Genomic DNA, 27,860 nt, shown 5'->3' on the forward strand with positions numbered 1-27,860 from the left:
GACCAGATTCTGTAATGTTCCTGGAAGCCATTAGCAGACAGCTCAGCAAGCTGAAGGAATACTTTAGCACACCTGGTGTGGATACGATTCCAGAAGACATGCTGAAGGTAGATTGAATGCTTAGTAGTATAATTGGGGATTCCATGCACATTGGTCTGATTCCAAAACATACCATGGGCACATAGTGCAGCTCAAATGCAACAAATGGCCATGCTGACTCTGTTTCTGAAATCCTTTGCACATGGTTTCTGGACCACATGAAATTCAAGTAAATACTACAGATTATGGTGAAATCCATAGCAAAACAACACAAAATACATTAAAATACAACCTGTTGTTAATATTCTGCAACAGGCTGCAGTGATACAAGCAATAATTAGGCTTTGGCTGTGTGTCATAAAAGGCAGTCAGCTAGAGTCGGGGCAAGGTTCCAACTAATCAAATTTTCAGACTAGCAAATAATCAACAGCTAATGTCTAGAGAGACAACTGGTGCAGGCTATCTGCAACATGTGTGCCCAACACCTGTCTGTGTAGACCCTGTGGGGATATTCCATCCCCCATGAAATCAAAGTGCATCTCATCCTTGGTGTACTTGCATCTGGGACATTACAGACACTTGAGTGATGTTGAGGGTGCATTACAGACAGCTTCCTGCTGTATCCTGGCAAAGTTCCTGGAAGCAGTGTGCAGCAAGGTGGATGACTACATATACTTTCCATCCACCTACCATGAAGTGGAAAACTATAATGCACTAGTTCTATAACACTGCAAACTACCAACATGTACTCTTTGCATTAGATTGCTCACACTTACCAGCCAAGACAGAAGTACATTCTGTAGCAGATCAATAAATAAGCAGAAAGGGATGGATATCCATCAACTGCCAAGTTGTGTATGAGCAGAGGGCAGCATAACACACATCATGGCAACACACCATTGAAGTGTCCATGATGCTGCCATTTGGAGGGAAAGTGGACTCAGGGCTGCATTCCAGCAAGGTAAAATACCCAGGGGACTGCTACTAGGTAAGTACAGTAACACAGCTAGGATGCAAGTTAAGGATACCCCTCACAACAATATCCATTCTGACTAAAAGTGATTTTATTCCCTGTGAAAAACTGAGGGGCTGCCAGCCCAGCCAGATATAATTTTATAAATAATTCTATGTCATTGTAAATATTACTATGATCCACAGGTTAGTTTCACAGATGTAAGAAAACTGTGTTATGTTCTGAGCTTCAAAAAAGTAACTGCAGTGCACCCTGCTGGAAGAAAGCGGATAAATAAAGGATTTTACAACTGTGTTTGATCTCAAGCTTGGAGACAGGATGTCTGGAGCTAGAAGTTCTTTCTATTGTCTTAAGACTAGGTTTTGCATGTAAAGTGTATTTTATTGCTGAGGCTTCCTGGCAGGTGCAGATCAAAAGAGAAATGTTAAATTTTAAGTTCTGTGAGCCTGGGAAACTTAAGTAGACGTAAAAAGAATGATGTAATCTGAAATGACTCAGCAGGAATGAGTATTATCAATGTAAGGGCTATCTTAGAAAGTAAGGATAGCATTTTGTATTTGTCTTTAGACCTGTTTACAACTCACCAGCACTGTGCCTTGCTCTGTAAGTAAAGTTATTTTGATCTTAGTATTTTTCTGAGAGATGGATAGAAATATAGCCAGATTGGTCTAGCTGTTTTCTATAGTTATGTGAGACTGTCCTACAATATAGTTTTAAAGTATTTTTCTGTGACTTCTGAACTCTCTATTATCACTGTGTTGAATTGACGAGTAGTGTCTTCTGTTTTTACTATTTATTATTAAATATTTTAAATATTTTAACTGTGGCTGGTTTGTGTGTAGAGATATTTATGCTCTAAAGAGTATTTGCATGTATTTGGTGACACTGTATAGGCCACTTGTAAATAGCATTCAAGTCTTAATCACATTTACCAATTGGATAATAATAACATTGCACAGTAGAATTGGACACCCTTTGGTAAGAGCCTTTATAGTAGCTGATAAGGGTGGTTGGCGGCAGTCAGTACTTCCTTATAATCTGGGCAGAAGGGGGCATAGCTGGAGAACCTGTTCCAGTCTTCCCCCAGAGTGTCTGTGTGTTTGCATATAATTCATATCTCAAAGTGTGTGTGTGTGTGTGTGTGTGTGTGTGTGTGTGTGTGTGTGTGTGTGTGTGTGTGTGTCAGCTACTTGGGCAGGGACACAAAGCACTGGTTGGACAGAGAGGGTGCTGGAGGTTTTGGCTTGACCACTTGTTGAGATCTGTACCCTATAGCTGTGCCAGTGTGGAGTCTTATTGGTGATCTGGAGAGAAAGGGAGAAAGCCTCAGACTGACCGTGATCTCTGTGTGCTCTTAAGGGAAATTGTACTTTACTGTGCGTGTACTTGTTATCCTCCCAATATGGACACCCCCTCACTGGTGCGAGTGGTGATGATTGATGCTCCTTGATTACTTGGCCAGCGCACAGGCTTCACATTCCCGACAACAGATGACTGTGGTTATCCACTTGAGATGTGGCTAATAACCCAGTACTGTGAAACATCAAACTCTGCACAGGCAGCCTACAATACAGCACTCTCAACAACCAGAAACCGATAGAGCATATGTTTGAAGTATTGAAAAGCTAGGTCCAGATGTCTGGACACTTCTGTGGGTGTACTGCAATACACACCTGAAAAGACAGCAAATATTATCAAGTGTACACCATGCTGCACAACATGCTAACCAGAGCACATGGCAGTCTTTCTGCTGCAGGTTCACGTGAACTACCTCAAGAACTCCAAATGTCTGAAGGGGGCATCCTAGAGGTATCTGAGGATGAGTAGGATGAGATAGGGGAAAGAAGTCACAGCCATAGGCAATGTAGAGAGTGATCACAAGTGCAGGCCTAGGCAACACGGCAGTGTCTGACTCAAATATCTGAGTCACGACAAGCCACATGTATATCAGTACATGGGCTGAATATTGATATTCAGGTGTTGCCCCACCACAGCAACACAGATTGGATCTAATGGCAAGTACCCACTAAATGTGCACACTGAGCATCACACATAACATAAGCATAATATATTCCAACATGAAAATATGCAAATGTGTCAAAAAATCAACTCAAGCACAACTGACACAGGGTATTCCTACACATTCAGTTTGTTCTATCATTGTATGGTAAACAATAAGGGACACATATCAGTGCTACTCTTACATATCTGTACAATATTATAAGAGAAAGCATACACAACATTATGCAGATATTTATATTTCAGAAAGCGCATATCACAGTACAATGGTAATGAAATAATATGAGCCAGCAAAGTGCACTGCATGGTTTGACACACCCTAATGCAGCCTTGGTCTATCTTGCTGACATCTCATACCATGGTCTGCTCTGTCCTGACCATGTAAACACACAGTATTTCCTGGTTGCTCCACAAAGGAGATGGATGGAGTTAAGATGAAGGAGCATGACTTTGAGTTGAAGGCCTTTTGAATGGCTGGACCACAGCAGATCTGACAGCAGTTAAAGACTGTACTGGCTGAATCAGAAACAGTGATTCTTGATGGCCAGTAGTGGTTCTGTGAACAGGTGGCCTGCCTCTTCCAGGTTGCAATCTGCTAAACACAGTCAGGGAATGCGGAATCCTGCTGGCAGTACGACACTGCTGCAGTACCCAAGAGGCCAGGATTTCCACCGACAGTGCCACAGCTAGTGGACTCTCATTCTGAGCAGCCAATGCAGCCATAATCTCACCATGTCTGTGTTCTTGTCCTTCATGCATGATACACACCAGCTACATGTCATGCATGACACGTGGCTGGTGCCACATGATCTGTGGCATGGTCAAAATCATAGATGTATGAATGATGTTGTTGCTGTGAATGCCCATTTGCCTGCAGCAGGAGATGGCTGTCCTCTGACACCTGGCCATTTATAAGATCTGCTTGCCTATATCTACTGCTACACCCTGTTCCTGGTTATTGTATGGAACTGCCTGCAGCAGTGCTGTCAACTGTGGTGTGTTGGTCAATGTCCTCACCCTGATCAGCATTTACTGTGGCAGCATCCTCTGAATGACTAGACAAGTGGACCTCCATATCTGAGGTTACATCTGCTGCAACATCACTTTCAACCTCAAGGATGGACTCTCTGAACACTTTGAGGTCCTCTGTGCCAGGGGCCATACTACCATGCTGAGACACATCTTGGCTGTTGGATGATACAGATAGTGGATGTGTTACAAGATAAAAAGACACAGATTAGAACAATGTGCCTACATGACATTATGGATATCATGAAAGACACATGGTATATATATATATATATATATATATATATATATATATATATATAGTTCTACTTGAAACAGTCGAATTACCACATCATCGAACCTTAAAACATCGAGACCAGAACATCGCAAACTGAGACCATCGAAAACTGAGATCATCGAGACGCATAACATCGAATATGTTTTGATACTTGGATTGTTGTATTTAGGCATGTTTGCACACTTAACATGTAGGGAATGTGTTTTCGATGTTATGCGTCTCGATGATGTCAGTTTTTGATGGTCTCAGTTTGCGACGTTCTGGTCTCGATGTTTTAAGGTTCGATGATGTGGTAATTTGATGGTTTCAAGTGGAACCATATATATATATATATATATATATATATATATATATATATATATATATATATATATATATATATCACTGCAATATTACAAATAATAATGACTTTACATGTGGTCTACTTATGTATATTTCATGGATTTTACATAAATGAAGTATAGAATCTGTATACATGGCCAACATACATGACAAATGTGATGAATAAAAAAAAAAACATACCTGGCAACAACCCATGGAAAGGTGGTGGAGTTCAACAGGGATGAGCATAACTGATCACATCATTTACACCATTAATAGCAGCTAATAGTGGCACATAAAGTCCTTTACCTACCAGAAAATGCACCTGCACTAAAAAATATTATCAGCACCTACACCAGCACCCAGCCACTGCAATCATCCACTAGACTCCTAGTTCAAACATACAAATCCAGCTACTCAGCTGGGGACTCTCTGTTTGCCAACTCTGTTGGAAAAATATGGAACAGACTCCCAGCTGACTTGACCCTAGAACCCTCACTAACTCAATTCAAAAACAAACTCAAGAAATACTTCAAAAGTCATTGGTTATGTCATTTCACTAACCCCGACTAGTGACCTCTCTATTTCTTAGGTGCCTTATCTTCAATTACTTCTAAGTTTTTCTACCACTCCATTTCAAGAAGGGTCAATTGTATAACTGCTGCTCAGTGTGTCTTAAACCTGAATGTAATGTTATGTATGTTTAAATTTGAAAATAATTGTTATGTTTTGTAAAGTGTTTTATAATAAGTACTATATGTGTTAAATGCTGGTGTTGCTTATGACTGTAATTTGCTTGAAACTAGCATTTACTAAATGTTCATTGTGAATTATTATCTTGGAGCTTTTCTCCCCAGGCCTCTGCTGAAAATGGACATGTATCCAGTCAGACTATCCTGATCAACAAATGTAAAATAAAAAATAAATAAGTAAATAAATTAACCAGAAAAAATGTAAACTCCTAATACTGCTAAAACCACACTGAAAGAGCAAAAAAACACTGTAAAAAAGTCATCCCAATATATATAAATAAAAATAACCTATTATTTTTATATATTATTTTTATATATTATTATTATTTTTATATATTTTTATATATATAGTATTTTATGTATGTTTTTTGTATGTTTCTTTTACATTATATTATTTGTTGTTTTTGCATATATTGCCTTGAATGAAATTTTGTGCTTTTTGAGTGTATTTGCATTTTGAATGTACTTGTTCTTTTAACTCATTTAATTAATTAATTGGTTGTAGTCATGTGGCACTGGATTCAAGGCTTTTAAAGTTTGGGATGAAGTTTTTTTGTAATCTTTGGTCTGAGGAAGCAACCAGGGCTGGTTGCGAAAGCGCTTGCCTACAATAAAGACCATTGGATTTATATTGGATTTTACAGTGGTTTTTTGCTCCTTCAGTGTGGTTTTAGCAGTGTTAGGAGTTTACGTTTTTTCTGGACATTTGCCTTGGTGTGTTTACTCCTGTACTTCATAACTGGGCTTCTCCTTCTTTTTTACTAAATAAATTAACCAGCTGAACACAGTTAAAACATACAGAACGTGTAACAAACACATACCAGTCATGTGTGCACTTGAGAATGTTGATGCAGACTAACATAGGAATGATAAGAAGGACACAGTATTAATGGAGGTCAACTACAGGACTAACAGCAAGGACAGGTATGAAACATAGTTAGCATACCACTGAAAGACTTCTGCTGTGGAGAAGTTGTGGTTGTACTTTGCATCCTGCAGTGGGAAAGTAAATAAAAAGACAGCACAGTCATATATTTAGCTAAAACAATACTGACAGCATCACATATATAACACAATAATATGGGCTGCAAATACTCACATGATAGACATTGCAACTGTACACCAGATGGGCCTGTATTGATAGATATCAACATAAATGTCAAGTACCACATGTTCTGCACATTGTTGAAAGCTAAGACAATTTTGCTGTAACATACCTGATCTGTCTGCACTTGAAAATGCACTGCTTGCCCCTCCAGTGGATGTACCTGTAATGTACAGTGGTAGGGAAACAACAATATGACAGCAAACAGCAGTGCCATGAAATGATGTTGAGTCACTTACAAGGCAGTGTTCACAGTAACAGTTTTAGACAGTCACCTGCCAATCCCTGGTTTAGTCACGAAGTTGACAGACCTGTGAATTTTAATGCAAACAGCATTACAAATGTTGTTTGGACTGCTCTGTTTGTACCTCATTTGTAGCAATACATGTCATTAGACTTAATTTCATTATCCTCATCCTGTGTGGATATGTGTGCATGGCTTAACTCTCCTGACGTAAATCAAAAAGCCAATACTTGAATATACATGCTATAGCAATATGCAGTGATTATCTCAATGTACAGCTCTGTAATGAAAAGAAAGACATATGTGTCTGTCCTGGAACTTCAGCTTCAAGCCTACCACCAGGGATGTGTTGCTCCCCTCTTGCTGTATGCAGTGAGGCCAGAAAAATTATGATTTTTTTTTGGAATGGGGTCAGTGGTGGTCCACCACTGGTGACATCCCTCACTATCTCATAACACATCACTCTGTTGGATGCACGAAGAGTTATGTCTGAGCCGGGTCATCTATAGGCTTCAAGGGATCAGTTGTGGCCTCCAGCTGCATTGATCATATTGGTGAGATCCATCTAGATTTTATTTCTCTAAACAGTATCACCTGAAAACCCTAGGAGTCTCCTTCCATGTTGGCGGCCAGCATCAATTATGATGTCATTGTCCTGGGGGAAGAAGTTGTCACCCCTAGGATGGTTAGCCATCTGAAAAACAGTGATACGTGCATGATAAAACCAAACACATAAAAAAAAGGAATAAACAGACCACCATTAAATCCACAGTAACTTCTTATTTATATATACACACATGATAATACTCATATTTGAGCCCATTTATGCACTTCATTCTATGAACAGCATGTCAACATAAACAGCATGCATTCCCTTGCAATGAAAATGTCTGTATAACACAGTGTGTGATAAATATTAATGTGACATATTACAAGTAGCAACAATGCCTTCATACATAACATTGGTAAATAAATTAAAAAAAAAACTTGTAATAGAACCCTAACAATACATATATATCTTATGTAGGTCCAAACACAACAGCATCTTGTACATGAGTCTGCTTGCATGTGACATTCAAATACTAAGACAAGTAACAGTTTGTAGAACTTACAAAATGCGTATGCAAACCACAGGATCCATAGCCAGGCCACAGGCAGTATGGATCCTTAGTATATTGAACCAGTACTGATACTACCTTTGTTAAGGAGCATCACTGAAGACATATCCATAACAGCAACAGCATATTTTTTATCAGTTTTGTTAGGAGGCATGAATTAATAAATATCAGTAATATCAACATCACATACTAGGTACAGATAGTGTCAGAATCCATAGGTTTCCATGGTTACACCAAAAAGTGCAAGGAATTACCAGTAAGAATTGTGAATTATCTGTAAATCAGCCTTCATATACTGTTAACATTTATGGTGGAAGCGTGTCTATGCAAGTGCATATGGGAATGAAACTATTTAAAAGAACACCTGTATGCATAAAGTTCAAGACAACATCACACCAGCAACTTCAACTTCTGTTAAAGATAACATTTTGAGTAAAAATTAAACATGTACTTTCGAAATAAATATATTTAAGAGATGTAATAATCACCAAAACTGAAATGCTACCAATTGCCAATGTACCTCTCAATCCGAATCACATAGTCAAAGTTTACCTTGTATACTCCCACCTTTAAGTACCATTTGTGCCATACATAATTAATGAGGTTCATTAAAATTCAAGTTTTTGGAATCCCATTCATGCACATCCATGTAAACTGGCATCATACACCAAAACACCCAGGTGTACTGCATAAACACCCAATAGGTATCAATAAACAGTATTATATGTGGTATGTGCCGTTATCTTCCAATGATCTGTTAACATGACATCAGCACCACTTTTAATTATTGAGTTTGATACATTAGTGATCAAACCATTTCTAAGTGTGAACTGAGTAGCACCTCAGTGATCATTTCTCTGTGTTTGTATTTTCTAGACTTCTCCAACTTGAGTATTGTCATGGATACTTCAAGAAAGCTGAGACATGTCTTTGTGTCCAACTGGACTGATGAGGAGATGTCCCAGATGTTGACTGTGTATGCAGGATTGGAGAATAGGATGAGAGCTATACCCAAGAACTTTGCCACGATCGATGTGTGGAACCTGACTGTGAGGGAGCATTGACAGTAGATGGGGATCTACCACACTGGAGTGCAGCTTTATCAACATTATGGTGACTTGCATTGGAGTGATGTAGAGGGGTTTTGAAAGAGGGTCGCCAAGTTGTGGAGACAGTGTGTAGATCCCTAGAGTGAGTATAAATATTCTACATGTACCTGAGCATTGATACAGATTTTACAGATATTTCTCTCTACCATATATATCAGATAGTTGCATTAGCTGCTGTGATGATTAGCTCATTGGGACAATTAAGTGGACATGGTCAATAATGTACTATTATTTGATTACCGTGTTGTTATTTGATTTAATACTGTATATAATATACAGAATTATGTCCTTTGTAGTGGTGCATGTGTTTTACAACATCTAACTGCATAAAATAGCCACTGTCCTCATGCATCAGACACCTATAGGACCTAGGCCATGGATGACTGTGTACTTCATAGCTTTCCAACACAGTTGCATAGTATCACTTTCTGCTCTGTTATACTTTGAAATGAAAACACATGTATAACTTGATTACATCATTCCTCCTAAAAAGTTACACAGACAGATTTAATTAATTTAAAAAATAATCCCTGCCCAACTACTTGCACATATGTTTTCAATTATGTGTTGATAACTGTTATTTCTTTACAATAAAAGGTGTAATAACTGTTTGCATTTTCCATATTTATCCGTTCTCTACAGGACTTCAAATAAACACATGCAGTACCTTTTTTCTAAACTGAAACCCTTGCTGAAAGTTATCTTGGCCTGTAAAGCAACCAGACAGCATGTCTAAATTTTGGTGTGCTGTAAGTTCCCATCCACATAGGGGAAACATATATTTGTACCTTTTACTGTGGCTAAATTCACCCATAGCATTTTTGGAAGAACCATATTCCATTAATTTGTATTAATGTTTATGTTGTGCATGGTAACAACTCACTGAGTTAGTCTTTGATATTCTACAAATGTGGCTGTAATCTGTAATGCTCTGATAACATCAGCTTTCTAACAGGGTTTGTAGAGCAATGCCTGTTTGTTTAAGAATGATACGTGCTGACTGTTAGCTTGGTCTGTAAAGCAACTACCGAGCATGTTTAAATTTTGGCACTCTGTGGGTTCCAAACCACATAGGGGATACATATATCTGTACCTGCTATCTTGGCAAAATTCAACTATGGCATTTTTTGGAAGAACCATATTCCAATACTATATATTAGTTTTTATGTTGTGCATGGTAATGACTCACCAGGAATAATTTGAATTTCTATGAATATGGCTGTAATCTGTAATGCGCTGATAACATCAATTTTCTAATAACAGGGCTTGTAGAGATGCATCTGTTTGTTTTACAAGTCACATATGCTGGCTGATAGCTCTGATTGTAAGGGAGCAGACCATCATGTCAACATTTTGGTATGCTGTGTGGTCAAATTCAGAGAGGGGACAAATGTCAAAAACTGTTATCTTGCTTTAGTATACTCGAATTAATGAGTTAACTATGAATTAACACTTTGAACAATTGAGATCCTTGATTTGCATGCACCTGTTCGTTCAAAGAGAACCAAGGCAAACTGCACCATGGCTTTCTATAGAGTCTAAACTCAAAATTACCCTTAGAAACAAAGCATGGGCTTTATGGCATTCTTCTAAAGACCCTCAAGATCACATTAAATACAGGCAATCCAGGAACAAAACCAAAAATCAATTTTACAAGACAAAACAATACTACTGTAATTTACAGACAGTAAAAAAATAACCCTCAGAAGTTTTGGGCAGGTTTAAATAATCTACTACATCCTGGACAAACTTCAACCAATCCCTGCTACTATTGATAAAACCCTGAAGATGTTTCTGATAGTTTTAATTCTTTACTGAGACAATTCAAGCCCTAGCTAGCCAACTACCTAGCTCCTGGTCCTGAAAGTAGCACCCCTAGAAACCTACTGTCAGTTCCAACCAGCACTTCACTTATATGTACCTTGATCAAAAATTAAAACCCACTACACTTTCTGCTGATCAACTCCTGCCGAGTACCTACAAAATCAGCTGATGCTATTGCTTACCCGTCTCAATACTAATCAATCGAACCATAGTAGAAGCTAAAATTCCCACCATCTGGAAAATATCCTATGTAATCCCACTTCACAAAGGAGGCAGCTCTACTGAATTCTCCAATTATAGGCCAATAGCTATACTCTCACTTGCAAAGATTATGGAAATGTATTCATAGACAACTCATGCACCACCTAATCAATCGCCTTATGGCAGACACTCAGCATGGCTTCCTCATCACAGCACTACTTCAGCCCTCCTTTTACTAACACCATAAACCAATAACAATAATATATATCCTCAGCCCTCTTTTGGATCTTTCCAAGGCATTCGATATGGTTGATCACCTGCATTCTGTCTAGATACTGGAGCCTCAATGGTTTCAATCCTACCTGAATGGTCGACAGCAGGCTGTCCTCAGGCAGAACAAACTCTCTAACCTTCTACCTAACACCCTTGGAGTACCACAAGGCTCTATACTAGGGCCCTTGCTGTTCTCCATCTTCATTAACGCTTTATACTGTCATCCCAAAAGTCAGCTGTATCCAATCTGCTGATGACTCTACTCTGATTTGCTCAGCCACATCTCCAGTAGAGTTATGGTCAGCTACCCAGACCACCTTTAATACAATAGAAAACTGGCTTTCTGAACATCCTGATCCTAAATCCCAAACTAAAATGCTGTTTTTTCACCAACACGATCTACGCTTTCACCTTTACCATAAAATCAAATGATGGCACAATAATCCTGACCCATCTACAAAACTATTAGGTGTCATCATAGACAATAATCTAAAATTTGACCTACATGTTAACCAAACTATCAAAACCATCAAAAACTAGGGTCACTTTACAGAATAAAAGCCTTCCTAACCCTCCAGCTAAAATTGCCATAGCTCGCTCTCACCTTCTTTCAACCCTTCTGTATGCATCCTCTACTAATTTAAACAAGACTGTCCTTAACAAACTCTCAATTTGCTACAACCACATTGCAGGTTTGCCACTGGGCTGCCTTTTAGGACACATCATTGCATCAATCTAAATCAGCTTGGTTGGCTTGAACTACCCAGCCTAATCCAGTATAACCAACTGATTATGGCCTATAAAATCCTCTATAATCTGGACAATACTCCTGCACTTAAAAATATCACCCCATAACAATCCTAGACCAATCCTCTAACAAACTACTAATTCAGACTAGCAAAATTAATAACACAGCCGGTGATTCTCTTGCAAACTCTGTAAGTAGATCCTGGAACTTTCTCTTCCAGCTGATAAAAATACTTAAACTCTAGTACCATATATATCTGTGATTACCTGATTAGCTCATGGGGACAATTAAGTGGACATGGTCAATAATGTACTATTATTTGATTACCGTGTTGTTATTTGATTTAATAGTGTATATAATATACAGAATTATGCCCTTTGTAGTGGTGCATGTGTTTTACAACATCTAACTGCATAAAATAGCCACTGTCCTCATGCATCAGACACCTATAGGACCTAGGCCATGGATGACTGTGTACTTCATAGTTTCCCAACACAGTTGCATAGTATCACCTTCTGCTCTGTTATACTTTGAAATGAAAACACATATATAACTTGATTACATCATTCCTCCTAAAAAGTTACACAGACAGATTTAATTAATTTAAAAAATAATCCCTGCCCAACTACTTGCACATATGTTTCCAATTATGTGTTGATAACTGTTATTTCTTTACAATAAAAGGTGTAATAACTGTTTGCATTTTCCATATTTATTCGTTCTCTACAGGACTTCAAATAAATACATGCAGTACCTTTTTTCTAAACTGAAATCCTTGCTGAAAGTTATCTTGGCCTGTAAAGCAACCAGCCAGCCTGTCTAAATTTTGGTGTGCTGTAAGTTCCCATCCACATAGGGGAAACATATATTTGTACCTTTTACTGTGGCTAAATTCACCCATAGCATTTTTGGAAGAACCATATTCCATTAATTTGTATTAATGTTTATGTTGTGCATGATAACAACTCACTGAGTTAGTCTTTGATATTCTACAAATGTGGCTGTAATCTGTAATGCTCTGATAACATCAGCTTTCTAACAGGGTTTGTTGAGCAATGCCTGTTTGTTTAAGAATGATACGTGCTGACTGTTAGCTTGGTCTGTAAAGCAACTACCGAGCATATTTAAATTTTGTCACTCGGTGGGTTCCAAACCACATAGGGGATACATATATCTGTACCTGCTATCTTGGCAAAATTCAACCATGGCATTTTTTGGAAGAACCATATTCCAATACTATATATTAGTTTTTATGTTGTGCATGGTAATGACTCACCAGGAAGAATTTGAATTTCTATGAATATGGCTGTAATCTGTAATGCGCTGATAACATCAATTTTCTAATAACAGGGCTTGTAGAGAAGCATCTGTTTGTTTTACAAGTCACATATGCTGGCTGATAGCTCTGATTGTAAGGGAGCAGACCATCATGTCAACATTTTGGTATGCTGTGTGGTCAAATTCAGAGAGGGGACAAATGTCAAAAACTGTTATCTTGCTTTAGTATACTCATAGTAATTATTTATAGAAGCGTATTACACTTATTGATATTAACACATATTTTGAGCATAGCTGTGAATTATGCAGCTATTTGTCAAATTTCTACTAATATATCCATAATCTGTAATTTTCCCTAAACATCAGCTATTTAACAGTAGGGGCAGTAAATCTTGTTAAATCCTGTTATATGTCCGAGCAATTCTTTGGTTAATATTGTATACTTTCTCATTAAATAATAAAGTCAATTATAGAACAACATCATCCTCAAATTTTGAGGAAGTGGAATAGGTAGGCTAACAGCTGAAATGCAGAACAGGAAAGATATATGTATTTTCTTAGTGACGTGCAATTTTGCAAGGAATATCATGGTCCTCACACATACCTTACTGTGTCCATTATGTACAACAACATGCATGGTTCTGCTCATGGAAACTGTATGCCACATGACACTGTCACACTGCTTGAGACATGTATGCTGTATGTCTCTGAACACAGTGCTAACATGAATGTAATTTTCCAACTGTTTAGCTGCATGAGCAGCACATGTTCATACTTTGTAATCCTAAGCTAAGATCCTTATCAGTCAGACCATCCCCAACCAGATAATGTCAAACATAAGATCTTTTCACTGCATGCAGCAGATGCCTTTTCAGTTAAGATGCATTAGGTAGGCAGGTAACTTTCAAATTTATAGTTTGGATGTAGATTGTGGTTGTAGGTTTCAATACCATGTCCTTCAGTCTGTGTTTGAAGATGATAACACCTGAATGTAAAAATGTCAACATGTGTATTGGGATTATCTAATGTTCTTCAGAAATAAATATCTATAAACAGTGCTGAGAAATGGATATCAGTGTTATTTGAGGAATACATTTTTCATACATTTTTTTTTTTTATTTCGGACAAGGATGATCTCAGCTGGAACAGAGCCATGTGCATTGAGCGGATGGACAGACTTGAGGATCAGCAGACTCAGAGAGGTATGTTAATTATTTTACCTGTTTTATGAATTGATATGCTTCTTCCCCTGTTTACAGGCCTGCATTTTTCACAATAACATGTATATTAATGAGAATGCAGGAAAAAACATCTTGCATCAGTAAGATAAGTGAAATCATCACACTGTAGGTATGCTTGCAACTGTGATCATCACCACACTGTAGCTATGCTTACAACTGTGATTAAAATCTAACAATGTTAATATTTGATATATTATTGAGACATTGTTTCAGCACAGCACACATTTTTTTAAATGTACTCCACAACATAAATAACAGTTGGATTGGAATAGCTGTAACACATCTAATTAGGTAGATTTTTTTTACATATAAATTTAAGTGTTTTGATTGGTGCTTATGATGTATGGGTTGGTACACATATATTTGGCTGTGTTTTCTGGTGATTAATCTGTTGTGTATAGCTTGTCTCTTTGCAGAGCAAATGATTGTCTGCTGTGTCAGTGTTTACACTGCTGTTTGCAGAATGTGTGGCATGTCCTTCAGGTCAACATTGCTATTGCATCTCCCTCAGACACCTTGCCTCTTTTTGTAGAAGCAGGGTTATAGTCTAGGTGTTCTGACACTTAAGTATGTATACATTTCTTTGCAACACTTCATATTCAGCACACCCTGCAGGTCAACATTGGTATTGCATCTGTTTCTAACACTTTGTGTGTTTTTGTAGAAATACGGTCATAGCCTAGGTTAACTGGCACTTGAGCAAATACGCTTGATTGCACCAGTTCAGTATCAGCAAGCATATTTACAATGATATGAATTTTTCAGGCTACTGATTGCTAATTGTTTTGGTAGATAATGCATACAGTTGTATACAGACAGTACTGTCATTAACAGGTATATTAGATTCTCATATACTAATGGCTGTGTTGATTGAACATATCACTTTGTTTTTAGTTTTGTACTCAATATATTCACATGTGTTCAGTCAGTTATCTGCTGCCTGTCTCAGATGTCTGTCATGTGGCATGCCTGTTGTCCATAATATTGTCATATCACTTTCTCATTTTAACAATGACACTTTGTATCTAGTATTTGTTGATTTGAGCAGTCATACATTCTTACAAAGTTACTGACCTGTGAGGGTGTGTCTAATCATATAGACTTGTTCAGAACATATAGTGTCATAGGTAACTCTGTCCATAATGGATGTGTGTCAGTCCCTGTATAAGATGTCATCATAATCATATTGTGTTGTGCTGTGCTGTGATATTCATGGCACTGCTCTATGTGACAGACATTTGATTTTTTTTCTTTTGTGTTTTACAATTAATCTTTATAACGCATGGAACCATAGACATTCTCCGTTCCAAAAGACAATGATGTACACATGCGAGGCCACTGCCAGAGTCTTCCATGGATGATGGTGATGATGGTGAGGGACCTGGACCTGCTCATACCTTAGCCATCTTGCCGGCACCCTGAAGGAGAGGTTGACATGACCAGGATCAAGATGATTATTGGGATGAGATCTGGAAGGTCATGACAGATGTGTTCTGAATGCAAATGAGGGCATGATGGAGTCCTTCTTTAAGGATATGGCACGGGCTATGCAGAGTTCATTCAGGGAGAAAACTCATTAGATCACTTGGGAGTCTGAAGCTCATCAGCCTGGTCCATCCAGTCCGTAAGTATTGTCTGTGTATTCCACTTGTGTTATGCTGCCAACATGGTTTTTGCCATTTCATTGATAGGACTGTATATGTTTGTACATGCATACTATATATATCATGCTTTTGTGTTGTCATTGTATGACATTTACTTTAATTTCAATGTGTGCACAATATGCATTAACACATTACACTTTCCACACACATTCAACTGTCTATGCATTGTGGCAGTTAACCTACAGATAGTGCTACAAGAGGGGAAACTGTAAACATGTGTGTTACTGGGTGATTGACAGACAACGTATGTTGTCCATACGCCATCACTAACAGTGTGATATGTCTTGGATTTCTGTTTTGTCATACCAGGTATGTGCAACATATAGACATGTCATTACACATGTTTTTTGTATGACAGCTGCCATGATGTCCCACTGTAATGATGTGATGTTTGTGTGTCATGGGTTGGCAATACTGATGCCATATGGGATGATATACAGGTATATCCTGTCTATGTGCACTCATTTTCTGACTGCAGTAAACAGCAACATGGCATTAATCTCTACACAATATTACAAATAATACATTCTTTAACAGTACATTATTCCGTGTTCGTTATATGTAGCATTTCCATTCCCATTACATAGTGATATTGATGTACACCTTCCAGAAATAATTGTACACATTAAATGACTGTATGTGTGTGTGCACATGGCCAGATACATACTGACACACATATGTACCTTTGATGTGTGAATGTTCACTGAGCTACTGTAATTGTGCTGTAACGATGCTCACAGGAGTGTCCTCTGCTCCTTAATGAGCAGGGTGGTTTACATACACCTGTGTTTCTTTGTTTGACATTTGCATGACAGAATATGTGCATATGCTTAAAACAAAAGAACTGGAAAAATCCTGATGGAATAGTGTGTACCAATAACCAAAACTACCAACGAACTATTGTAGCATAAGGAGGACACTTTGCATTCACCTTTTTGACTTATTTCAATTGCACTTTTGTTTAACCATTCCCTTGAGTAACTCCTGTTTAAAAAAGTGAAGTAATATCCTCTACTTCTTGTTGAAAAAAACTCATCTTCTCTTGTCATCCGAGAGGCCCTAATAAACTGCCCTTTAGGTATATTTCTTTTAATAAACAGGGATGGTTGCCTTGAAAATGCAAATAACTATTAGAGAAAGTGCTTTTCCTGTGAATACGACTTTCAAATTTGTTCCTTTCAGTATTCCATTTCAGTTCTATATCTAAAAATGGGATAAAATATCCTTATCCCCAGGTGTAAATTTAAGAAAAGAACTGCTTCTGTTGAGACTAATACTGAAGTCTGCATAATCACATGGTATTTTGACTATAAATGTACATTGTCAACAAAACATCTATAAAATAATACATTTTGATATTCAGAACTCACACTTAATATTTTTCTTTCCCACCAACCAGTCACTAAACTGGCATATGTGGGGGCTACCCTTCCACCTTCATATTTCACTGTTAAAACTACTGACCATATGACACATGGAATGCCTATTGTACAATGTAGGACATGTGCACACAAGTTGCTGGCTAATTCTTGCAATCCATCCTTGTTTTTTCATATCCATGTGCATGACTTGCTTTATTTGTTATAATGTACTGTTACATTTTTATACATATTATGACATGTCACTGGTGTATGTATGTCTATTGACCTTGATTTCATGTACATTCTATTTATGCCACTAACAGACATTTATACACTTCTTGACATGTGTGTTGCCTTTGACATGGCATATGTGTGTAACATATACACATTCCATTGCATATCTGTTTAGGGTGTGTGCACTTACTTATGTATGCAGCAGTGTTTCTTGCATTTCTGCAGTACTTTTGTCTGGCACTGTGCTTGGTTGTTTGCCTTTCACATGCATGGTCATAGGTTTGGTTCTGTCCTCTGGTGGAGTCATTTGCCATTGTTAGACCTGCATTTGCTTATTTGTGATATTGCATAGCTTATACCTACACTGCTGATGGACTAATTGGAAAAGTATATATTTATCCAATGAGTACAGTGATCCTACTTTGTTATCCTGGAATACACGTCTACCATTGGTTATACACTTCCAGGCATGTCTGCCACACTGTTTGCAACATGTTGTAATGTGATACTGCATAGGTAGAAAGGTTTCTCTGCTTTTCACCATAGCTGTTATGCATCCCCACCATGTTTGTCAACTTTCCACTGCTTGGGTTGTGCAGTGTGCTGCCCGTGTATCTTACTTCTCCTTATTGCTTTTGTCCAACCTTTGTCTACCTTGTGTTGTGCTCTTTGTTCTATGGGTTTACCTGCTGTGATGACCTTCTCCTCCTCCTGTTTCTGTATTGTTATCTTTCCTTCTGTTGTTAAGAAAAAAATTGCACATGCCCCACTGACTTTTCCTCAGATTTTCCTATTCCTGGATGCCTCTTCAACCATATCCCACATCTTCTTTTCTGTCTCTGACTTTCCTTGGGTGTGTGCATTACTTGTTTTCCCCACACAAGTCCCAAATTCATTGTTAGCAAATGTTAGCTATGGTGATATGACTGTGATTTCCCTTTGCCTTTAATTTTTTATTAGACAATTTACAGATTCCATTGGAATCCATAAGTCCAAGCTGACATATTTTACTAATACATGTATTACTGAGTTATTCATGGTTGTCTCTGAGTTTACAATAAAGAGTGATGTCAATTTATAAATCATAAATATCATTGCAGCTTTGAAGCACATATTTTAAGATAGTGGATGAAATGCAGAAATATCTGTAGTTGTCTGAGATGCTATGGTGTCTGTTCCTGAAAATTTAAGTTACAAGTGCCATGTGGCTTACATTGGGATAGCTGGCATTTTTTAGTGTTTTTTTTTTTCGGGGGGGGGGGTTATCATGGGTTTCTATTCTAATGCTGAAAGCTTAAAAAAGCCAAAAGCATTTCTATTTCTATGGGGATAAATCATACTTAATCCAGAATTGTACAAAAAGAAAGTGTGGGCTGTGGGGGCAGTTCAGTCATTCCTAAGGTAAAAAAATGTAAACCTTATTGTTGGAAATGTGGAAGTGAGGAGCATTTTTGTTTTTTGTTGTCCACTAATTAATGAAGAAAGACATTGTGAGGAAAATTAGGGGAAGAACATCTTTTTACACAAGTAGGGGTGGAAATTAATGATGAAAAATGGGGGGAGGGAGGACGGTGAGGAAGTGCAATATAAAATCATAGAAAAAGATGAATTAGATGAAGTCCACAATATAATAAATGAAAAAGAAACACATATAGAGTTGGAAAACAGGTTTGGGGACTTAGAAAGAGATGAAGAAGAAGAAGAAGAAGAAGAAGAAGAAGAAGAAGAAGAAGAAGAAGAAGATATGAGCTCTGAGTCAAAAAAAAGGTGGAAGAGTGAGATGGAGAAAAAAGGCCAAAAGATGAACTAAAAATGCAGAAAAGGGAAAACATTAATATAAGTATAGCATCACTGAATATGAACAACATAAAAGGCGATGTTAGAAGAATGATAATGTTTAAAAGGTGCAAAAATTAGATGCAGATGTACGTTGTTTACTTGACATAAGATATACAGATAAAAGGAAAGGGGTGGATTTTAAGATGATATAGAAAAGAAAAGTAATGTGAACTAAAGGAAATGACACATTCAGTATTGCAGTATTATTAAAAATTAAGAGATTAAAATATCGCTATAATAGTGATGGTAACAGGGAGAATATCTGCGTGTGTTGTAAGAAAGGAGCAGATGGTGCTCAGAATAGTAGTGTAATAATGTATGTTTATACAAATGCAACTGAAAAATGTTTGAAGAAGTTCTAAATTACTTCTGAGGTTAAAAGGGAAAATAACACAAGATGTAAAAATGCTGAGAGAATTTATACATAATGGCAGGTTAGAAAATATTAAAGGGAAAGAATGTACTTACAAGATTGGTTACTTAAAACAATGATTGATTATATTTCTTACAGACAATATGCATGAAATAAAAGATGGAATTAGAGAAGCAAAGTTCTTAGATCATAAAGTTGTGCGGGCAATAAAAGGAGATAATGAAAATGTAATAAAAGGAGATAATGAAAATGTAATAAAAGGAGATAATGAAAATGCAATAAAAGGAGATAATGAAAATGTAATAAAAGGAGATAATGAAAATGCAATAAAAGGAGATAATGAAAATGTAATAAAAGGGGATAATGAAAATGTAATAAAAGGAGATAATGAAAATGTAATAAAAGGAGATAATGAAAATGCAATAAAAGGAGATAATGAAAATGTAATAAAAGGAGATAATGAAAATGCAATAAAAGGGGATAATGAAAATGTAATAAAAGGAGATAAAGAAAATGCAATAAAAGGAGATAATGAAAATGTAATAAAAGGAGATAATGAAAATGCAATAAAAGGAGATAATGAAAATGTAATAAAATGAGATAATGTAAATGTAATAAAAGGAGATAATGAAAATGTAATAAAAGGAGATAATGAAAATGTAATAAAACGAGATAATGAAAATGTAATAAAAGGAGATAATGAAAATGTAATAAAAGGAGACAATGAAAATGTAATAAAAGGAGATAATGAAAATGTAATAAAAGGAGGCAATGAAAATGTAATAAAAGGAGATAATGAAAGTGTAATAAAACGAGATAACGAAAATGTAATAAAATGAGATAATGAAAATGTAATAAAAGGAGACAATGAAAATGTAATAAAAGGAGATAATGAAAATGTAATAAAATGAGATAATGAAAATGTAATAAAAGGAGATAATGAAAATGTAATAAAACGAGATAATGAAAATGTAATAAAAGTAGATAATGACAATGTAATAAAAGGAGATAATGAAAATGTAATAAAAGGGAAAGGTTTTAAAAGACTGGCAGGAAAACATTCAGGAATTAAATGTTTAAAAAGAAAGGCGGCAATCCTGTAAAGCTCATATGACAACGATGTCATGTTATGACAGTTTGACAAAGTGGTGGATAGTGCATATAGAAAAGTTTTAAAAATATACTTAAAATTAGAGAGACAGCGGAGCAAGAATGAAAAGATGACATATAATGAGCAGAAATAAATTTGTGTAAGAATAGTAAAGAAGGGGGCAGGGAGGAAAACTTGGAGAAGAATAAAATAAATATAAATATAACAAAAAATAGAAATAATGATATTCAGACAAAAGTATTATTTGAAAGAGAGAAAAAGATGTTTCCCTATTTTTGGTAAGAGATTCAGATGTAAAGAGAGAAAAATGAATTTCATGAAGGATAAAAAAGGATGGTTACAATATAAATATAAAGAAATAATGGATATAGTTGAAAGGTATGTGCAGAATATGTATGAGAAAAAGAATGTGAGGCAAAAAAGGAGGAAATGAAGAAAGCATTGGAGACCAATTACATTGGGAAATACTTAACTGTAAAATATTTATGGAAATTATTCAGAAAAGAATGATGGATGTCATGAAAGAAGAATTGGGAGAAGGGGTGTATTGGGTTTAAGGTAAAAGAGTCAGGGAAATGCTAATAATAGTTAAAAAGTAGTTGAGTATAGAGATAAAGGTGAAGGAGAAGCAAAAGTACTGATGTGGCTAAGTCATTTGATAGTATTGATTGTGGGGAAATGTTGAGCAATTTAAAAGAATATGAGGTACAAGAAAAAATAAGGATAGTGAGGGCAATTTATAAAAAAATGTTGTGTGTAAATGGATCACTAAGAAAAAAGATAAGACAAATAAGAGGGGTAAGGCAGGAAGTATCATTAAGCATGTGGCTGTTATGATGGTAATGAATACAGTTATGCAAATATAGCTCAAGGTTAGAAGATGGTAGATGGGAAGTTAAGGAAGGGATAGAGTTACCATTAATTTTAGCCTATGCAGATGACTTGGTATTAATAACCAATAATAAACATTTTCAGAAAGAGATAATTTACAAAACAGAATAAATTGTAGGTGCAGTAAGATTACAATTAAATAAGGAAAAAGTAAGGGGTTTGGAGATGTGGGAAGAATTGCAGGAGTTTATTTTACCAGAAGTGAAACTGATGTTACTAGGTATAGATCATTGTGTGTATATCTTTTTAAGAAAATATCCAAGGGCTTGCACAAGAAGTGTATAAATAATGAACACGTGCGAGCCTGACTGCCGTTTTGTAGTAAGCCCTTGAGATGTAAGCAAGTATGTATGTAAAGACTGTCTTTTATTCAGTTTGTTTATATTTGATGATGCTGCTATCCATCCTGATGAATTTCTGTGTAATAAAGCATCTAAACAAACTACCCTGCCTGTTTGTCATCTATGTTAGAGGGACAAGTGACATGGAGTCAGAAGAGGCATGGCTGAAATGACTTATGGCCAGAAAGAGCTCCATTTTCTCCAATCTGATTCAAGAGACATCTTGTTAGTACTGCTGGAATATATAGGAGTGGATTATCCCTACTGCATGTATAACTCACAAAACAGGTTAGAAACAAATCTCAGATGTTAAAACTTGCTCAAACTATTTCTTGTTTGCAAAATATGAAATGAAGCATACAGAACTCTCTAAATGGTATTTAAATAAGTCAAAATCTCTGATATTGATAGAAATATTCGAATTACTACAGAAAATGTTTGACAAAGTCTGAATTGCACAAAACGAATAAAATAAAAGGAAACAACCATATTTTTTGCAAATCACATATTTTTCTATTAATTAAAGCTATCCAAGTTATCAGGAGTGTTTGAAGTGTTCACTTCTTTGTGCAGTATTACTGTAAAGTTATTTCACAAATACAGCTATTTCAATGCATATTTCACAAAATACAGCATTTCAAAGAGTTTATCATGCATTTGAGTTTTACTGCAAGTTGCAGAGGCAACTATTTGTATATAATTACAAGGGCCATATTTTCACTGGGTTTGGGCATACTTTGTTGGCATGCCAGACGGATTTCAAAATCTTGGTCCACTTGTGTTTGATACTAATATTGCAGAGAACTTGAGAGTGTTTGAGCTAGAGTATGACATTTTCATACAGGCTGCAGTTCTGATATAGATGACTGTACAAAGGCATTTATTCTACTTAATTTACCATGGTCAGAAGCCATTGAAAGGAAATGTTCATTTGTGTATGCACCTGCTACTGCCATACTGTTGTACTGGCTGAGTCAAGGGAGGACTCATGAGTGCTTAAAATGTAAATTTAAAGAAATGTGTAACCCCCAGAACATTACAATGGAGAGGCATTTATTTTGCACAAGGGATCAAAAGCCTGGTGAAACTTTTGCAGCATATATAACTGATTTTAGAAATAAGGCTAACACGTGCAGATTTGTTGATTTAAGGGATGAGTTTATAAAAGATAGATTTGTCTGTGGTATTAAAGATGATGATGTGAGAAAGATTTTGCTTCATGACAGTGATTTAACTTTGAATAAGGCCATTGTTATAAAAGATAGATTTGTCTGTGGTATTAAAGATGATGATGTGAGAAAGATTTTGCTTCGTGACAGTGATTTCACTTTGAATAAGGCCATTGAGATTAGTTATATATATATATATATATATATATATCTACGCTCACAGAAAAGCACACAAACATGCTTACAAATTAGAAAGGCATGTTTCCTGTAACTTATAAAGCTCACGTTGATAGCATGCAGCACGTGGTTAAAGGAAACAGGCCCAAGCACATGGCAGCAACTGCAGTCCCTGCAATACTCACTGGTAAACCCCAAAGCTTTTCAGCAAGTTATAGAGTTTGCACAGTCTCAGGGAAGCATAAGAGTGAATCAGCAAACTCAACCCAAGGGCCAACACCCAATTTCATTGCCAACTGTCATAATTGTGGTGGTAATAATGAATCTAAAAGAGAAAAATGCTTAGCTTTTGGTCAAGAATGCCACAAATGTAATAAGTGGAATCATTTCAAAAGGCTTTAGAAATGAAAGCACAAATTATTTTATTAAAAGGGAACATTTCAAGAAATGGGTTGATCAAATAGAAAGCTGTGACATAAGGTCACCTACTTTTTTATGTTGATGGTGTGTCAGTGCTCAGTGAAACCAACAATGCAGTAGATTTATGGGCAAAAAATAAAGTATTCTGTACTGTTCAGATAAATGGTAAACCTATACAGCTCAAAGTTGATACTGGTTCAAAGAGTAATGTTATATCTGCAGAAACATTTGTTAGATTATGTGCTAGTGAAAGGCTTGATTTGGCAATGTGTGCAAAGCTTGTTGCTTATAGTGGTGAAGAGATTCAAATGGAAGGCACAGTGATGCTTTCATATTAGTCCGCTGGGAGAAGCTATGACTTATTATTTTATATGATCAAGAAGCATGTCCAGTCATTATTAGGGCTCAGAGACAGTTTGAAAATGGGACTGCTTTCATTTAACAAGGAAGTCCACCATGTAAGCTTAAAAGACCACTATTCTAATTTCACCCAGTCTATTTTTTCTACCTTATTTTTTTGAAGACAAACAAGGTAAACTTCCAGTTGCGTTCATTATGAAATTAGACTCAGATGTCAGCCCAGTTATCAGGCCAGCCATAAAAGTTTCAATAGCTATGCAGAACAGAGTCAAAGCTGAGCTAGACAAAATGGTGCAACAAGGTGTGATTTGTCCAGTAGGTTCATCAACCCATACTGAATGGATATCTTTCATGGTCGTAGCTGATAAAAAAAGCTCGGACAACATCAGAATATGAATTGATCCATGAGATTTAAGCTAGGCACTGAAAAGACCTCATCCAATGCATACAGTTGAAGAAGTCACTGTTCTCATGCCAAATGCCACTGTTTTTTTTTTCATTTCTTAGATGCAAAGAATTAATTTGGCAAATTTTGCTAGACAAGAAATCTTCACTGCCAACCACTTTCTTTTGGAAGGTAGAGATTTCTGAGAATGCCATTCGGGATAAATCCTGCAAGTGAAGTCTTTCAACATGCAATGGAGCAATTTTCTTTTCTGGGTATCTTGTGCTATTATAGTTGACATGCTAGTAAGAAGTAATGCTGAAGATGAGCATGTCAAAAACCTCAGAAAACTTCTGGAAAAGGCATAACAAGTGAATCTTAAGCTGAATCCTAGGAAATGCAAATTCAGACTACGAGAATTCACTTATGTTGTCATTTATTTACCAGGTCAGACTCACAAATAGACCCTTCTAAGCAAACAGACATTCTTGAGATGCCAGCTTCAGACAATGGCCCAATAATGCACAGTTACTGTTGAACCCTAAAACATCCAAATTACTAGTCTTCTCATCCAAGCCAGTACCTCAGGATTTTAAAATCTTTTCTCAAAACATGAAATAGAAGTTGTGCCCTCTGCAAAACTTCTAGGTTCACCATTTATAATAAACTCGCATTTGAACAGAACATACTCAATGCAATAAAAAAACTAATTTTAAATTAGGCTGACTTTACAGTCAAGTGACATATATAGATTCACCCACAAGACTAAAACTTGCAAACTCTCTCCTTCTCCCCTCCCTTCTCGACACCTCCCCAGTTTTCACAAATCTTCACACATCCCTTAGTAATAAATTACAATAATGCTACTACAAAATAGTCAATTTTGCCTGCGGTCTTCCTAACTGCGCACACTACTGCCATGCCATTCAAACAATGAAATGACTGGACTTCCCACATTAGCTTCAGTACACCCAATTCACTGTTTCTAACAAATTAACATTCCACCCTGAAAACTGCCCCACACTGCCAGATATCATACAAACCTACACTCCCTCCAGAGACTTAAGATCCTCTAACAAACAACTTCTTTGTGTCGCCAAACCCAACCAGAGATCTGGACAAAGTTTATTTTCTTATGTCATAGCAAAACTATGGAATGACCAACCCCCATCACACTTCTTGAGTCTCTGAACACATTCAAACCTACCCTAAGAAATCATTTTCTCAAAATCCAGACCTGCCTCTGTCCCCAAATAAATAAACCCCCTTAAAGCCTTCCTAGTGCCCTGCTGCTTCTACTTACCTCTCTTCATATCTATCCTTTTAAACTCTGCCTGATATCTTGTTTCTCCTTGTTGTAAAACTGTAATTTTATTACTCTGTGTAATCTAAATTTAACGTGGAGCTTGTCTCCCCGGGCCTCCACTGAAAATGGGTTTCTGACCCATTGGACTTTCCTAATCAACAAATGTAAATAAATAAATGTTCATACCCTGCAATATTTTTTTGGCATGGTTAACTACCTAGGCATGTTCATTCCAGAATTCCAGATTTGAGTCAAATATCAGTACCACTCAGAGAGCTAACATGTAAAGATGTATCCTGGTCATGGTTAGAACAACACCAGATGGCATTTGATGTCCTGAAACAGAATTGCCAATCCACCTACTTTCAGATACTATAATGTCCACAAGCTAGTTACTCTTTTATGTGATGCTTTGATATTTAATCTTGGTGCAGTCATTTTAGAAGAGGGTCAAGCTGTTACTTATGTGTCCAGAACCCTTACCCAAGTTGAAATACAGTATGCTCAGATAGAGAAAGAACTCTTGGCAATTGTGTTTGCATGTTCCAAGTTCCATGATTATGTTTATGGTAGACCAATCCAGATCGAAACAAGAAAAACAAACTTCCTTACCTTGCTGATACATTATCCAGATCACCCAGATCAACCACCGAACTGCACGAGAATGAGCACTTTGATTTTGAAGTTATGGAAGTGAGAACATTTCTTCCAAACATCTTGATGAGCTTAGAGATCATACAGCCACAGATCCAGTTTTACAGAAGCTCAACCACTTTATCAAAAATGGATGGCAATCAAAGCAATCTAGTTTACCTCAAGACGTGCAACCTTAATTTTCATACAAAGATGAGATTTTGTCAGACAATGGTATGGTCATGAAAGGTCCTAAAGTTATTGTTTCAAAGTCTTTGCAACAAGAGTACATTACTGTCTTACACTGAGGTCACCCAGGAGAAGACTCTACTGAAAGAAGGACAAGAGGACTAGTATTTTGGTCTTCTATGCCACAAGATATTGAGAGACTACTTTCATCTTGTTCTGTGTGTAATAGTACTAAGTCACATCAACAGAAAGAACCACCAGCTGAACTAGATTCCTGAGCTACCTTGGTTGACAGTAGCTACCGACATTTTTGAGGGGAATGGTCAACATTACTTGGTATTAGTGGACTCTTATTCTAACTAGTTCTAGATTTTCCTGCTTCCCAATCTAGCATCCGATACTGTCATTACTAAGATGAAGTGTCATTTTGCAGTCCATGATAGTCCACACAAAGTTATTTCTGACAAATTTACAAGCCAACAATTCAAAAGATTTGCTGAAGAGTGGGACTTTACTCATATCACAAGTAGCTTGAGTATCTGCAGTCAAATGGTTTGGCAGAATGTGCAGTTCAAAGTGCAAAGCAGTTACTAGAGAAGTCAAAACGAAACAATAGTGATGTTTTCCTGAACCTTTTAAATCTTAGAAACATTCCACATGATAAATGTCTTGGTACACCTGCTCAGAGACTTCTGTCGAGACAAACCCGAACCACATTACCAATCAGTAGTCAATTATTGGTTCCAAGTATCAAAAACGACAGGTCAGTAAAAACCAATATGTTGAAAAAGCTTTTAGCCCAGAAGTGCAATTACAATAAGACCAGCAAACCACTCAATCCATTACGAGAGGGAGA

This window comes from Protopterus annectens, chromosome 1.part2, assembly GCF_019279795.1.
Source record: "Protopterus annectens isolate FY-2018-M chromosome 1.part2, PAN1.0, whole genome shotgun sequence".
NCBI classification, from domain to species: domain Eukaryota; kingdom Metazoa; phylum Chordata; order Ceratodontiformes; family Protopteridae; genus Protopterus; species Protopterus annectens.